Source organism: Panthera tigris, chromosome B4, assembly GCF_018350195.1.
Source record: "Panthera tigris isolate Pti1 chromosome B4, P.tigris_Pti1_mat1.1, whole genome shotgun sequence".
Taxonomy (NCBI): domain Eukaryota; kingdom Metazoa; phylum Chordata; class Mammalia; order Carnivora; family Felidae; genus Panthera; species Panthera tigris.
In genome coordinates this window covers 99,675,606-99,693,154 of record NC_056666.1, presented here as the reverse complement: position 1 = coordinate 99,693,154, position 17,549 = coordinate 99,675,606, and the positions used below count along the sequence as shown (strand labels likewise).

Here is a 17,549-nt window from a genome sequence, read left to right as displayed (position 1 = left end):
CTAAAGATTCCACCAAAAAACTGCTAGAACTGATTCATGAATTCAGCAAAGTTGCAGCATATAAAATCAACGCACAGGAATCATTCCTATACACCAACAATGAAGCGACAGAAAGAGAAATCAAGGAATAGATCCCATTTACAGTTGGACAAAAAACCATAAAATACCGAGGAATAAGTCTAACCAAACAGGTGAAAAATCTATACACTGAAAACTATAGAAAGCTTATGAAAGAAATGGAAGAAGACAAAAAAAAAATGGAAAAAGATTCCATGCTCCTGGATAGGAAGAACAAATATTGTTAAAATGTCGATACTACCCAAAGCAATCTACATATTCAATGCAATCCCTATCAAAGTAACACCAGCATTCTTCACAGAGCTAGAACAAATCATCCTAAAATTTATATGGAACCAGAAAAGATGCCCAATAGCCAAAGCGAACTTGAAAAAGAAAACCAAAGCAGGAGGCATCACAATCCCAGACTTCAAGCTATACTACAAAGCTATAATCATCAAGACAGTATGGTACTGGCACAAAAACAGACACTCAGATCAATGGAACAGAATAGAGAACCCAGAAATGGACCCACAAACATATGGCCGCCTAATCTTTGACAAAGCAGGAAAGAATATCCCATGGAATAAAGATAGTCTCTTCAGCAAGTGGTGCTGGGAAAACTGGACAGTGACATGCAGAGGAATGAACCTGGACCACTTTCTTACACCATACACAAAAATAAACTCAAAATGGAGGAAAGACCTCAATGTAAGACAGGAAGCCATCAAAATCCTCATGGAGAAACCAGGCGAAAACCTCTTTGATCTTGGCCACAGCAACTTCTTACTCAACACGTCTCTGGAGGCAAAGGGAACAAAAGCAAAAATGAACTACTGGGACCTCATCAAAATAAAAACTTCTGCACAGTGAAGGAAACAATCGGCAAAACTAAAAGGCAACCGACAGAATGGGAGAAGATATTTGCAAACGACGTATCAGATAAAGGGTTAGTATCCAAAATCTACAAAGAACTTATCAAACTCAACACCCAAAAAACAAATAATCCAGTGAAGAAATGGACAAAAGACATGAATAGACACTTCTCCAAGGAAGACATCCAAATGGCCAACTGACACATGAAAAAATGCTCCACATCACTCATCATCAGGGAAATACAAATCAAAACCACAATGAGATACCACCTTACACCTGTCAGAATGGCTAACATTAACAACTCAGGCAACAACAGATGTTGGCGAGGATGTGGAGAAAGAGGACCTCTTTTGCATTGTTGGTGGGAATGCAAGCTGGTGCAGCCACTCTGGAAAACAGTATGGAGGTTCCTCAAAAAACTAAAAATAGAACTACCCTACAATGCAGCAACTGCACTACTAGCATTTATCCACGGGATAGAGGTGTGCTGTTTTGAAGGGATACATGCACCCCCATGTTTATAGCAGCACTATCAACAATAGCCAAAGTATGGAAAGAGCACAAATAGCCATCAATGGATGAATGGATAAAGAAGATGTGGTATATATATATACAATGGAGTATTACTCGTCAATCAAAACGAATGAAATCTTGCCATTTGCAACTACATGGATGGAACTAGAGGATATTGTGCTAAGTGAATTAGTCAGAGAAAGACAAAAATCATATGATTTCACTGATATGAGGACTTTAAGAGACAAAACAGATGAACATAAGGGAAAGGAAACAAAAATAATATAAAAACAGGGAGGGGGACAAAACAGAAGAGACCCATAAATATGGAGAACAAACTGAGGGTTGCTCGAGGGGTTGTAGGAGTGGGGCTGGGCTAAATGGGTAAGGGGCACTAAGGAATCTACTCCTGAAATCATTGTTGCACTATATGCTAACTAATTTGGATGTAAATTTTAAAAAATAAAAAATACAATTAAAAAAAAAGAAACTATAATAATATTATTATCAATGTGTTCACATTCCATGTGATACAAAAGCAAGAAATCTCCCTCATAGAGCTCCCAGTCTGAATTATCCAAAATTCGTGAGGTTCACATAGTGCCAAAAGGGATCTGTCTGCCTTCTCCTCCCTGCTGAAGAGATCATTTATATCTGCAACATGTCTCGTGGCTAATGATGTGTACTCCAGAGAAAGACTACCTGGGTTTGAATTCTAGTTCTGTCACTTTATAGACTGAGTAATTTTCTACCTTGCTTGGTTTCAGTGCCTTGACTATCAAATATGTAGTGAGAATTAAATAAGTTAACTCATGTAAGAGCTTAGAACAGTGAATCATAATAAGTGTATGATCGATGTCAACTATCGATAGGTTGCTTCTAGCTGCCACATGGTGTTATTGTTGAAACTTAGGGCACCAGGGTTGCAGCTTTGACTTAACAGCTCTTCAAAGATCACTCCCAGTCACCTCACAGAAAAACAGCCAGGATTCACAATGCTTGATTAGGAATGGATCAGATAGTTACCGTTCAAAGACCTCAACTACTACCCCTCTCCCTTCCTACAACTGACCCATGCAGAGAATGAAGACAGCTTTTTTTTCTCTGGAATCACAAATTCATGACACATGAAAGGTGTGATAATAGCCCTCTTTCCTTGGAAGATGGGGTTACTCACAAATCCTTATAGAAAATCACTATGTCATTCAGGCTATGGAGACTTCAGAATGGGGCTATCTTCTGTGATACAAAGATTACTACTCCCTAAAGAAGTTTCCCCTAAAGATGCTTCTTCAAGCACCTCATACTTTCATTTATGGAGTGAGGAGCAAACAGATGAACTGTCTTTGGTGATTGTACCATTGTGCTACCTCTCATGAAAACAAAACAAAACAAACAAAAAAACAAAACTCAAGTTTAGTCTCTGGTGAGGCATATCACTACTGAAAGAAAAACATTTATTAATTAAGTACTTATCATTTATTAGCAACATGTTAAGTACTTCATGGGTGTCATCTCACTTAATCCCACCACAACTCTCTGAGGTAAGCATCATTATTATCCTATTTAAGAAAAAGAAACTGAGAAAATAACTTAAAATCATATAGCTAGTCAGCAGCAGAGATGATATTCAAATGCCATAATCTGTCTACTCATCCAATCTGAGACATCCACAGAGTAAAGGAGTGGGGCTAGCCTATTTAAATTAATGAAAAATGGTTTCCTTTACAATTAAAATAGATTTTGAGAGTGGAAGAAAGATCGTTTAGGAGAAGATGGCCGTATTAAGGCTGAATGTAATAGGCATTATGTATATATAAGAAAAGGATCCATGTTCATTTGGGAAATTCAGGTTGAATTATAAAATTAATCCCATAATTTCCATAGATGTTAAATAACATACTCTTTTCTCCTCCGTAAAAATCATGCGAAAATAATTAGCCAGAACTAGAGATGGTAATAATTATCCACTTGACCAAAGCCTCCAGGACTGTTTGAACCACGTGACCTGCCTCCTACCCCTGGTCACAACTGCTCACCCAGAAATGAACAACTGATCCAAAAGGAACAGGTCTTTTGGTTGCATTCTTCTTATCATCTTATATGTTGCCCAGTATTTTCTCCAGGAAAAGTAGGGCTTGCACTTCTTATCTCCTGTATTTCTGTATATTGTAAGTTCATTTGTTGCCCTGAGACCTCAAATCTCTAATGAAAGTTATGAATTTCATTTTAAAAACGAATCAATCAGATATCTACTCTTAAAATATGAAGAAATACGGCAACAGAATCAATTGGTAGTTGAGTCACATTAATCGTAGAACACAAGAATAAAGACTGTATTCCAGCTAGAGTGACTCTCCTCCCCACCCTTCCAAGGGAGGCCTGATTATTTAGTTCTCACAATAAACTCTTTATTCATTGCTCACAAGAGGCTTCTATTATTGTAACCAAATAATCTCTGACCAAGAAAATATCATCTGTTACATAGCAAGGTGGGTCTGTAGTATCCTAAAAAGCACTCCATTGTATAGGTACTTCTCTTTCCATTTCCATAAAGATGAGAAAACTTGAGATTCAGAGAGAAAAAATATTTCCAAAATCATATAGCAAGAATATGGCAAGCCTAAGATTGAAACCCATGTTTATCTGATTCCAAAGCAATAATCTTGATAATAATACATGTTCCAAGCATCCCTAATTATACTTATTGTAAATTTGTTATATATAGTATTATGTAATTTATTATATATGGCAATGTATCATATTGTATATGAAATAAAAGTAAACAATGCTGAAATCAATGCTAACATGACTTAATAAAATTAAACTTTGCAAAGTCATATTAATATAACAAGAAACTCTTCTTGCATAATAATAACTCAAAATAAATTGAATTTAGGCTTCTATTTATAATTTAGAAATCTGGAAAGAGTAGTGCTCCCATCCGTTCAACAACAAAAAATGTCAAGTAATCTGCAAATTTATAACTTTCATCAGAGATTTGAGGTCTCGGGCAACAAATGAACTCAAAATATACAGAAACACAGGAGATAAGAAGTGCAAGCCCTAGTTTTCCTGGAGAAGATACTGGGCAACATATAAGATGACAAGAAGAAAGCAACCAAAATTTTTAGCAAATTGCTAAAAGCCACCTGTAATCTATTTTGAATGAGAGTATAGAAACCTTAGGAGCCACAAACACAAAGGGAATTTTCTTCTCCAGGTACATCATCAGGTACTCACAAGAAAGATTTGGGACAAGAAAGAATTAAGATAAAGCCTTTCTTGTAGAGAAGGCCTGAGGGAGGGAAATATCCACTGGAACAATGGATTCTTCTCCTCATCTTCCCTTCCTTAAATCACTAAGGGAGGATACAACAAACTCTGTCACTGGGACAAAATGTCAAGACTTATTGCAGCTGGAGAAAGTAAATAGAAAAGAATTAATGCTGTCCCTTCAGGAAGGGCAGGAAGTCACCCTGGGTTCATATGTTTAGTGACCCCGCCAGAGTGGAGGAGGGAAAGAATCATTGAAAATGTCCCAGCCAAGCTCAGGGACAGAGTACTTGCCTATGATTGTGGCTGAACTAGGTCAACAGAGAACACCCCATACATTCACCCAGAACAACTAAGCTAACAAGCGCTGAATAACAAGTAACAGCAGTCTATGGCTGAAAGGGTGACAGAGATTGAAAAGTGAACAGGCATAAAGGGAAGACCTAACGCTGAAGGTGGAGTATATATTGAGAAAAGTTCCCCCAACAAACCAGCTGTGACCCTAACGACAAGGAATTTAAAACCGGTAGTGTGCTGAGGGTCACAGCAGCAATAAAACCACACCCAGGGCAACTCCCAATTAGACTGACTCAATATCCCCCTTCCCTAAAACCAAGCAAGAAAAAGAGTGAACATTTCTAAGCACAAATAATAATAATTTCAGTCTCTACTGTACTACCTTAAATGCCCAACATTCAGACCAAAAAAAATATAAATCACTAAAGGCAGCATCTTGGTCCTTCAGCCTTTGACTAGCCACCACCTGACAGCCACAACTAGTCAGAGAAGAGACATACAAGTTGAAACAACACCAAGTCCAAATTCCTTTGGGAATTAAGCCTCCAGAAATTAACATATCCTGACCTGCCTACCTGTCCAGTAAATTTATCTTTGGTCCTTTCTCTGCCTCCTCCAAATCTGCCCTTTCTTCCATGCCCAGCTCTGTCTCTACTTCAACCGTAGAGCCTTCCTTCAAACATTTGGGTCCGTAATGAATACTCACTTCTGTGAGCTTTTATTCCACACATAATCAATACTACATTTTAATACTTAGCCTGTCCTCCTTGGGTGCATAAGCTATGACTTGGATGCCCCAAATTAACGAGTATCCCATCTTATGATTATTGTATTGTCTTCCCTCACAGAGCTAAGAGCAAAAGAAGAGCTCAACAGCTACCATAGGGGGTTTGTTTTGTTAAAATGGGAATGCCTAATAAAAAGGACCCTGCTGAGTGTGTGTAAATAAAGAACTACTGCTGTTTAGTGTTCACTAAACGTTAGAAATACTCTGCAACAACTTGCTCATAGAGTTCTAAATCATGTATTTTTTCTTTTCCAAGCAATTTCTCATGTCTTCCAAATTTCTTCACAAACATCATTTTAATGGATATTCTGTATCATTATATATGTATGTCAGAAAATTAAAAAAAGGATTGGAATGGAGTGAACCAAAATGTTAATGATGATATTTATTTGCATCTTTATTTTTTTGCATTTTATAAGTTTTTAACAGCGAGAATGAACAATTTTTATATTTGATAAAGGAAAGTTAATTTGAAAAATATTGTCAATTCCTCACTATCTGAGGGCTCAGCTCCTTATAGTTAACAGTGTCCTACAATGAATCCTTATAAGGATTCTGCAAAACTTCTATTACTTCTCGTGGTGAGAATAAAGAACAAGATGAGATGTTGGTCACTTCACTAAAAGAAAGAGTATCTACCTTGCACTTTAACCACACACACACACACACACACACACACACACACACACTTCTACTTTAATTCTAAAATTGGGGTTTCTATATGGAACAATTACAAATCAAGTATTTTTTGGCAAACCCTCCTTTGACAAATTACATATGTTGCCTCTTTCTATTTTATAATCTTTTTCTCTTTTCTTTCATTTTATAAATGTCACATCACTTTTCTTCTGCTTGCTCTTTGATGACAGGGAAATATATGCTAGGTTTACTTAGGTCAGTTGGCAAGTTTCACCTAATGAATCTAAAGAAAAATAATAAAATTAATTTTAACTTGAAAATATATAAAAGAAATATTCATACCACTTACTCTTTTGTTCCATAATGCTCAGAAGTGATAATTTAAATAGTAGTGGACAGTTCTAATTTATAAAACACTATCTGTAGCACCTTAAGATAGTCTTGTATTTATTTTTTAAAAAGATTTCATTCTTATGTAACCTCTATACCCAACATGGGGCTCGAACTTACAACCCTGAGATCAAGAGTTGCATGCTGTTTGGACTGAGCCAGCTGGGCACTCCAAGATATTTTCATAATTCAGGTCATCTGTGTTCTGTGTTAATTTTACTCAAATAGAAGTTTTGACAAATACTGATCTGTCCTTTAAACAAAAATGAAAACCGAACAAACAGAAAAGCTTAACTTCATTTGACTACATTGACTTCACCCCTTTATATGCATGGATATAATATGTAAGTCTAAGACCCCTAAGAACTAAGGTCAAGTAAAGCGATATTGATCCTATTTACCCAAAGAATTCTTTCCAGTTCTGTCTTTGTCTGGTTCCCTGTTCCACAACTGAGTTTATAATTTAGTTTATAATTTTTCTATTAACAGCAGAACCTGCAACTTTTTGAATGATCACAGTAATCCCCTAGAGCCATTGTTTACAATGATTTTTTTATTCAAATGCTGGCACCGCAGGGAGTTTTCTTCTCTAGTACATTGAACTTTTGACAGTCCATATGGTCTTAACGAATTTTCCAGGTGCTGAACACCATCCAACCTATATTTTTGGCAGCTTGCAGAGGTACTTAAGCCTGCCTTTGTCATTCTTCCTAATGCTGCTTAAGACGTTTTTCAGAGGAGAAAGTTTGAAGTGGTTGGTGGAAACAATCAAGTTTTAAATGCTTATATTATCAGTGCAAAAGTACTGTCAAGGAGAATTCACTTTTGAGAGAGGAAAACAAAAGCTGTTTACTTAATATCTACAGAGAACTATAATTGCTATATGTATTTGAGTTGTTATTATTTGTACTTCTAGATTGTAGGGAATAGCTTGCTGTCTTTAATCCACTACAAAAAGTAGTGCACAGTATTTTCCTTACCTAGTTTATAAATCTGTATAAGTTTAGGGTGAGCACCAAATCAGCCCAATTGTCAACCAGGCTTATTAAGGGATTTCAAATTGGTTTTAGAACGTCAGCTGAATTGAATAATGGCTAATTAGTTACCGATATGGATGGGTGGATAATATTAAGACTGACTAGACAAGAAAAAGATATTTTTAAAAATCTTCAAATTATATTTAAAAGTTAGTGTGCCTATCTTTCCCGTTCTTCCTCAACTTATTAAGCATCTACTTTACATATATCTTCCACAAAACCCTAGGAGGTAGGCATTATGAATACCTTGATTTTACAGAATAATGACTAGTACCCAATTTTCTCTAGCTCTAAAACCACACACTGAAGCACTTACACTATGCTTGCCAATTTGAAAACTATGTTAGTAATTATGGTGCACCATTTGGGCATTAAACAAACAAACAAACAAACAAACAACGACCCCTTTTCATGCTTTGGATCTACAATTGTGTAAGTCAAACTTGTGGGAGACAGAATTTCATCTCCCATTGCTGATGTCGACAAGGCCAAATACTTGTGCTCCCAAACTCCTGGCAGCTAGGATGCAGCCTTGTGTGGTAAGCTCAACAAATGGGTGCCTGCTCCAACCTGGGATTTTGAGTCTGGCACAAAAATTCAAAGAAGGAAAGACAGTTTAAAATTCATTTCCATGTGGCCACTAGTCTAAAATGGAGTGCAGGAAGATCCTGAACTCAGCTCCTCCCACAGACATATCAGATCTACAGCTACATATGGAATATTTCCTACTGAAAAAGAACTGAAAACTAGCTGGACATCTATTTCACAACAAGGAATAAAAGGGCTACAGTGAGAGAGACGGGAGAGGCAGAGATGCGGTCTGACAAACCCCATCCCCAGTGAAGTGACCCACAATGGTGGGGGAATATCACTGGTCAGTAGCGTCTCCCTGAGAAGTGAGGGATTTGTGCCCCACATTGGGCACCTCAACCCTTTGGACCTGCACCAGAGAGATGAGGGCCCCAAGACATCTGGCTCTGGAACCCAATAGGGCTTTCAGCCAGGGGACCCAGGAGGCTGGGGGGGTCTGAGATACTCCTTTTAAGGGGATTACACATGAACTCATGTTCTTGGGACCCAGCACAAAGGCAGCAGTTTGAGAATTGAGTGGATTATTTGTGAAGAAAATGTATTTGCTAATCTTAAAGCATCTTTCAGAGGGGCAGGGACTAATTGGGATGCTCTTTGGGGACACAGGCACTGTTGAGGGCAATTTTTGCACTTTTCCTATACTTTGCTAGTGCAGGTGAGAACACACAGACACAGCCTTGCTAAAGCTACAGGCATGCCCTGCCTAGGGGCCACCCCTTGATTGCCTGACTCTGGTGGCCAGAGGGGCTGGCATTTCTTGTCCCCATGGGACTACAACAATCAGAAAGATAGGTCTTGGCAGGCTACCACACCCAGGACACTGCAGAGACAGCAGACAGAAACCTCCCCCAGCCCACCTGTAAAATAGGCCCATCTACTTGTTTCGTAGCTTCAACCCTAGAGATAGGATTCAGGTCTGCCACACTTCTAGGGCTACACAGAGATCTCAGGGAACACAGGCAGAGACACACCACCTTTAAGTCCTCCTTTGGCCTCCACACAACCCAATGACACCTCCCAGAAAGGAACTTCTACACTTACCTAAATCCCTAAATTTAGTAACTGTTGCCCAGAGGACACCTCCAGGTCTCCCAGCCTTGAGGCCAGCAGGATTTACAACTGTGGTCCCACAGGAATATATATATTTACATACTTTAAAAAGCTGCTTGGGGTGCCCGGGTGGCTCAGTCGGTTAAGCGTCCGACTTCAGCTCAGGTCACGATCTCACGGTCCGTGAGTTTGAGCCCCGCGTCGGGCTCTGGGCTGATGGCTCAGAGCCTGGAGCCGGCTTCCAATTCTGTGTCTCCCTCTCTCTCTGCCCCTCCCCCGTTCATGCTCTGTCTCTCTCTGTCTCAAAAATAAATAAATAAATAAATGTTTTTAAAAAATTTAAAATAAAAAAAGCTGCTGTCTGAGGATCTGGCTTCCAATCATCCCGAAACTGGGTGCTGATTGGAATCACTGCCACAGGAATATTGACTGGTCTTAGTACATCTTCATCAATGGAGACCTATGAAAAATAAATCAAGCTATTTAGACAATCACAGACATTTAAAAAATAACCCAAAACTAGGGTAAGTTTGAACAATAAGGTTCATCTCCTACATGACACCACTCCTTTATGACTGAGAGGTAACTATTTTACCCAATACATGGAAACAAAGAGTCCCGCAAACCAAGAAAACAGAGGAATAGGCTACAAACAAACAAACAAATAAGACAAAACCTCAGAAAAAGACCTTAGTGAAGCAGGGATAAGTAATCTATCTGATAAGGAGTTCATAATAATGATCATAAATACCCTTACCAAACTCAGGAGAAGAATGGATGGGCACAGTGAAAACTCAACAAAAACAGAAAATATATAAAAGTATCAAACACACATCACAAATCTGAAGAATACAATAACTGCACTGAAAAATACACTAGAGGGTTCAACAGAGGATTAGATCAAACAGAAGAACAATCAGCAACCTGGAAGATATGGCAATGGAACTCCCCCAGTCAGAGCAGCAAAAAGAAAAAAATTAAGTGAAGATAGTTTAAGGGGCTTATGAGACAACATCAAGTGGAGTAGAATTCTCATATAAGGGTCCTAGAGAGATAAGAGAGTGAGAAAGGAGCAGAAAGCTTATCTGAAGAAATAATAGCTCAAAGCATCCTTAACCTAGGGAAGGAAACAGATACCCAGGCTAGAAATTACAGAAAGTTCCAAACAAAATGAACCAAAGAGATCCATACCAAGACACATAAAATTAAAGTGTCAAAAGTTAAAGAGAGAATATCAAAAGAAATGAGGAAAACAACTTTTTTACATACAGGGGAACTCCCATGAGACTATCAGCTGATTTTTCCAGCAGAAACTTTGTAGGCAGAAAGGAGTGAACACAATATATTCAAAGTGCTGAAAGAAAAAATTCTCAACCAAGAATACTCTACCCAGTAAAATTACCATTCAGAATTAAAGGATAAATAAAGAGTCTTCCAGATAAGCAGAAGCTAAAGGAGTGCATCACCATTAAACTGGCCTTAAAAGAAATGTTAAAGGGACTTCTTTAAGCTGAAAAAAAAGGTACTAATTACACAAGAAAACATAATATGGAAGTAAAAATATCACTGGAGAAGATAAATATATCTTAAAGGTAGTGGATTAACCACTTGTAAAGCTAATATGAAGATTAAAAGTAGTTAACTATAACCACATTAACTAAGTAAGGGATACACAAAATTTGTAAATGTAAAACATGACATCAAAAATAGAAAATGTGGCGGGAAGAGGAGCAAATGTGTAGTGTTTAGCATGTGTTCAAATTTGAGTTGCTATCAACTTAAAGTAGATTCTTATATATATAGGCTGTTATATGTGAACTACATGGTATCCACAAAGCAAAAACTTACAGCAGATACACAAAAGATAATGAGAAAGGAATCTAAACATAACACTAAAGAACAGCATCAAACCACAAGGGAATGGAGCAAGAGAAGAAGAAAGGAACAGAAAGGAGCTATAAAATCAGCCAGAAAACAATTAACACAAAGGTAGTAAGTACATACCTTTCAATAATTATTTTAAATATAAATGGACTAAATGCTCCAATCAAAAGACAGGGATAGCTAAAAGGATTAAAAAATAAATAAAAAGACCTACCTAGATCCTGCCTATAAGACTCACTTCAGATCTAAGGACACAGACTGAAAGGGAAAGGATGGAAAATGATATTCATGCAAATGGAAATTAAAAAGAAAGCTGGGGTAGTTACACTTACATCAGTTGAAACAGACTTTAAAACAAAGACTGTAATAAAAGACAAATAAGGGTATTACACAACGATAAAGACATCAATTCAACAAGAGGATATAACATTTATAAATATTTATGTACCAAACATAAAGCACCTAAATATGTAAAGCAAATATTAACAGACCTAAAGGGAGAAATTTACAGCAATTATAGTAGAAGACTTTACCACCCCATTTACATCAAGGATAGATCATCCAGACAGAAAATCAATAGGGAAACACTGGCCTTAAATGACACATTAGACCAGATGAACTTAACAGATATATATAGAATATTCCATCCAAAGGCAGCACAATAAACATTCTTCTCAAGTGTACATAGAATGTTCTCCAGGATAGGTCACTTGTTAAACCACAAAACAAATCTCAATAACTTAAGAATGAATATCAAGAATATTCTCCAACCACAATCATATGAAACTAGAAATCAGTTACAGGAAGAAAACTGGAAAAATCATAAATATGTAGAGATTAATCAATATGCTACTAAACAACCAATGGGTCAATGAAGAAACCAAAAGGGAAATCAAAAAATACCTTGAGACAAATGAGAATATAAATAATGTAAAATCTATGGGATGCAGCAAAAGCAGTTCTAAGAAGGAACTTCACAGCAGGCCTATCTCAAGAAACAAACAAAAAACAAAAGTCTCAAATAAACAATCTAAGTTTCACCTAAAGGAACTTAAAAAAGAATAAAGCCCAAATTTACTAGAAGGAAGGAAATAATAAAGATCAGATTAGAAAGAAATGAAATAGAGACCAAAAAACAAAAAAAGAACAAAAAATTTCAATAAAACTAAGAGTTGGTTCTTAATAAACAAAATTGAAAAGCCTTTAGCTTTAATCACAAACAAAAGAAGAAAGAAGGCACAAATTAATGAAATCTGAAAAAAAGAGAGAAGTTACAACTGATACCCCAGAAATACAAAGGACTGCAGGGAACTATTATGAACAATCATATACCAACAAATTGGACAACATAGAAGAAATGGATAAACTCCTAGAAATATACAATATTCTGAGACTAAACCAGGAAGAAATCAGAAATCTAAACAGTCTAATTACTAGTAAAGAGATTAAATCAATAATCAAAAATCTCCTCCAAATGAGTCCAGGAAAAGAGACTCTCATTGGTGAATTCTACCAAAAATTCAAAGTAGCATTATTACTCTCCTCTCTACCTTGACATCAGAAACAGACAAGAACACTACTAGAAAAGATATTACAGTCGATATCCATAATGAATAAAGATGCAAAAATCCTCAACAAAACATTAGCAAACCAATCCATTAAAAGGATAATACACCATGGTCAAGTGGGATTTATATTAGGGATACAAGGATAGGTCAACATTCACAAGTCAATCAGTGTGATATACCACATTAACAAAATGAAGGATAAAAATCATGCGATCATCTCAGTAGATACAGAAAAAGTATTTCACGAAATTCAACATCTATTTATGATGAAAACTCTCAACAAAGTGGATATAGAAGAAATGTATCACAAGACAATAAAAGCCATATATAACAAACTCCACTGCTAACATCACACTCAACCAAGATCAGGAACAAGACAATGATGCTCATTATCACCACTTTTATTCAACATAGTATTAAAAATCCTAACTACAGAAATTAGGCAAGAAAAAGAAACAAAAGACATCCAAATTGGAAAGGAAGACGTAAAACTGTCACTATTTGCAAGTAACATATTATATATAGAAAACACTAAAGACTCCACAAAAAGCTGCTGAAACTAGCAAACAAAGTCAATAAAGTTACAGAACACAAAATCAATATGTAGAAATTGGTTATATTTCTGTACACTAATAATGAACACTGAAAGAGAAATTGAGAAAACAACCCCATTCACAATTGCATTAAAAAATACCTAGGGATATGTTCCATCTATTCCATTTCTCGGTATTTATCCAAAGAAAATAAAAACACTAATTTAAAATGACACATGCACCCCTGTGTTTATGCAGCATTGTTTACAATAGCCAAAATATGGAAATAAGCTAAGTGCCCTATTGATCAATGAATAGATAGATAAAGATGTTGTGGTACACACACACACACACACACACACACACACACACACAGAGTGGAATACTACTCAGAAGTAAAAAGGAATGAAATCTTGTGACAACATGGATGCACCTTGAGGGTATTAGGCTAAATGAAATGCCAGACAGAGAATGGCAAATTTCTTATGATTTCACTTATATATAGAATCTGAAATACAAAACAAATGAGCAAACAAGACATACAAAACTCACAGAGAATAGATTGGTGGTGATCAGAAGAAAAAGGGGATGGGGGTTTGATGAAAGAAGGGGGTCAATGGTACAGTAATGGATGGTAACCAGACTTACTCTGATGATTGCTTTGTAGCTCATACAAATATCAAATTATTATATTATACACCAGAAACTAATATGCTATATACCAATTTTACTTCAATTAAAAAAAAAAAAAACATTTCTAACTTTGGCAGCATCTAGTACCTGATTTCCAGTAATGAGATTGGCAACGGAATTAAGAATCTAAGAGTCCAGGTGTGATGTCACGAGTGGCACTATAATAAGCAGATCATTCCATGATATGATGTGCATATGTTTGTAGCTTCATTGTCTTCAGCTTCATTCTGTGCCTGGTTCTCCAAACTTTTCAGTTAATTTCAGTTAACCACAATTGGTCTCTGTGTCTTAGATACTTACAGGTTGCCAGAGCTAAAGCATGTTCACCTACTTATCCCTGTACCATGTTACTTTGCCTCTCAGTTTTCACCAGCAGTGAGTATAGCATTATCAGTTATAAATCCATTCTTCCCTTTTTCCTTTGATTGTAGTATCTCTGGTATTTAACTAGGCAGATGGCCACCCAATCAAAGACTACATTTCCCAAAGGAGACATGATGGTGAGAGTTGAAGCAGATACTTTAGACCATAAGATGGAAACCGCAAGTTGAGAATAGCAGAGAGACAGTATAGGAGCATGGGTCCTGGATGATGTGCAGGCTTTAGCCCTGGTCTGCTTACCCTTGGACCATTATCTGGACTTTGTTGCAGAACCAAACCTACATTCTAACTAACGTGGCCATCAGCACTTTCAACTGCATTAACACAACTTGTTGCTAGTCATCCTCAACCTTGGGTTATGTTGAAGATTTCTCATGCAAGAAGAAACACTGCTTCACGCTCCTCCCTCCCAACTGAGATTTTTTAAAAATTCTTTTTTAATGTTTGTTTATTTTTGAAGGAGAGAGAGAGCATGTGCGTAAGCGCACACATGCGGGGGAGGGGCAGAGAGAGAGGGAGACACAGAATTGGAAGCAGGCTCCAGGCTCTGAACTGTCAGCCCAGAGCCCGCCATGGGACTCAAACTCACGAACCGTGAGATCATGACCTGAGCCAAAGTGGGATGCTTAAACGACTGAGCCACCCAGGCGCCCCCACCGCCAGTCGAGATTTTTGACATTCAATCCCTTTGTCAGACAAATATAATAGCTACTCAGCAGTAATAAAGTGAGAAGAAATGACAGGGGGATTGCTTGGCCACTTTTGCCACAGTGGCAGAAATGGGAGCCCTAGGGTTGCATGAAGAAACAGCAAATTCTAATGAGCAGGGAAAGGTCAGGTCGTAGTTTTACATGCTGCTTGGAAAGTAGTATGAAGCCTTTTAGTAGTACTTAAATAATACTGTCATGCTGGTTTTCATTCTGAGGCTCATGCCACACTACCTAAGTAGAAGCACAAATAAAATAAAACAGCTGGGTTGTGGTTTCTGATACTCACATTTGTTATTGACAAAATTGCAGTTGAGGTTATTTTTTTTATTAATCACACTGAACAAATGTTCCAAAAGTAAGTCTCTCTTTTTCCAATTAAACATAATCCCTATTCCATAAATTAAAATTAAGCAAGTCAAATGCAATGCAGTTATGAAGATCTTCCTTTCTTTTCTCAGCTCATAGTTGACCATTCCCATGTGCATAAGATGAAAGGGTAGAGAAACAAGTGGCTTTGCTAAACATTTTGGTATGTGAAGAAACCATTACAGCACTGATGCTATGGGACTGCAATCACAGTCACATGCCCATGAACCCTGCTGACTATAATGAAATGCTGTGCATGTTAGAACCTTGATTTGACCCAAAGTGCCCCATAATGGGTGTTTTACTGTGCATCTTTACTTTGGGAGGTGGGGTGGGAGGGGGGGCAAAAAGAAAAACCTGGAATCTTTTCTAACTACAGTTCATGTTCCATAGCTACAGGGAGAAAAAAGGAAGGAAGGAAGGAAGGAAGGAAGGAAGGAAGGAAGGAAGGAAGGAAGGAAGGAAGGAAAAAAGGAAGGAAAGAAGGAGATAGAGTGAAAGAGAAAGAAGGAAAGAAAGAAAGGAAGGAAGAAAGAAAGAAAGAAAACTATTTCCTATTTCTATTTTTGCATTGCTGCAAGAATATAAGTTTACTGCTACCAGGAAGTAAAATCAAGTCATTAGTAATTACAAGCACTAAAATAACTATTACTGCTAATTTTCTTTATCCACCCAAAATACTAGAAAAATTTTAAGTGCAGTTGAAATTGTCAGAAAAAAATCACATGATACATATGATGTATCATAGAGCCATCTTCTTGAACCATATCAATTTCCTTCCATACGTATTAGAAATCCAAGAGATTTGATAACTTCTTCCCTCTGTTCTGATACTTATCTGGACAAGTACGTATCTCTTAATAGCATGAAGATGGCCTGCTAAGAGCTCAGCTGCCAAAGATGATTGCTTTAAAGTTCTTGTAATGTCAGCCTAAGGCAGCCTAAGAGATGAGCAAACGGATTAATCACAGACCTTTGAACACGGGTAAGCAAACCACAGCCAAATGGATAATGTTTCACAAAGAACGTGTAATCTTTGGATGCTGGGGCTTCTTCTACCACATACATTCCATAATGGCTATAAATTCCATTACCACTAAATACCCACTGAGCTCTAAGCCAAGAGGAGAAATGAAATCCTGTCTATACAATGTCAAGACAGCCAATTGATGCAGTTTGTTTCAATAAGTATTTAAGAGTAGTCTATATGCCAGCCAGTAGGGTAGGGAATAAGAATACAACAGTGACTAAGTTACAGTTCCTAAAGTCTACATACTTACAGTCCTGTGATTATGGACCTTGAAACAAATCATTTTAATGTGTAAATAGCACAGCAGTAGCACACAGACAAGTAGTAAAAGTGCCTGAGTACAAATTCTAACTCCTCTGTGTATTTACACGTCATTTAATTAAATTCCCAGTGCCTCACTTTCCATATCTGTAAAATGGGAATTATAATTGTACCCACCTTAAAGGGCTGTTTTGAGGAGTAAATGAGAAAACAGTTAAATCACTTAAAAGGAACTTGGTTAGGGGCGCCTGGGTGGCGCAGTCGGTTAAGCGTCCGACTTCAGCCAGGTCACGATCTCGTGGTCCGTGAGTTCGAGCCCCGCGTCAGGCTCTGGGCTGATGGCTCGAGCCTGGAGCCTGTTTCCGATTCTGTGTCTCCCTCTCTCTCTGCCCCTCCCCCGTTCATGCTCTGTCTCTCTCTGTCCCAAAAATAAATTAAAAAACGTTGAAAAAAAATTTAAAAAAAAAAAAAGGAACTTGGTTAGAGTAAATACTCAATAACTGTGAGCTATGGTGATTTTTTAAAATTGCAGAGTTCTTTGGAAACTCAAAAGTGAAAAACTTGACTACACGTGAACATAAAGGAACACTTATGGGGAAGAGGATGCCAA

At 37.3% G+C, this 17,549-nt stretch overlaps 1 long non-coding RNA gene across 2 annotated transcripts in view; it reads right to left on the bottom strand.

The window, feature by feature from the left end:
- LOC122240122 overlaps positions 1–17,200 on the bottom strand; it is a 93,952-nt gene extending 76,752 nt beyond the window's left edge. Inside the window, exon 1 of one of the 2 annotated variants that reach the window (XR_006219462.1) lies at positions 17,117–17,200. This is a non-coding gene — a long non-coding RNA (uncharacterized LOC122240122). Of the gene's footprint in view, positions 1–14,278; positions 14,331–17,116 lie in introns of those variants that run through there. The other variant, XR_006219461.1, reaches the window with a different exon arrangement.
- Positions 17,201–17,549: the final 349 nt, after the last annotated feature.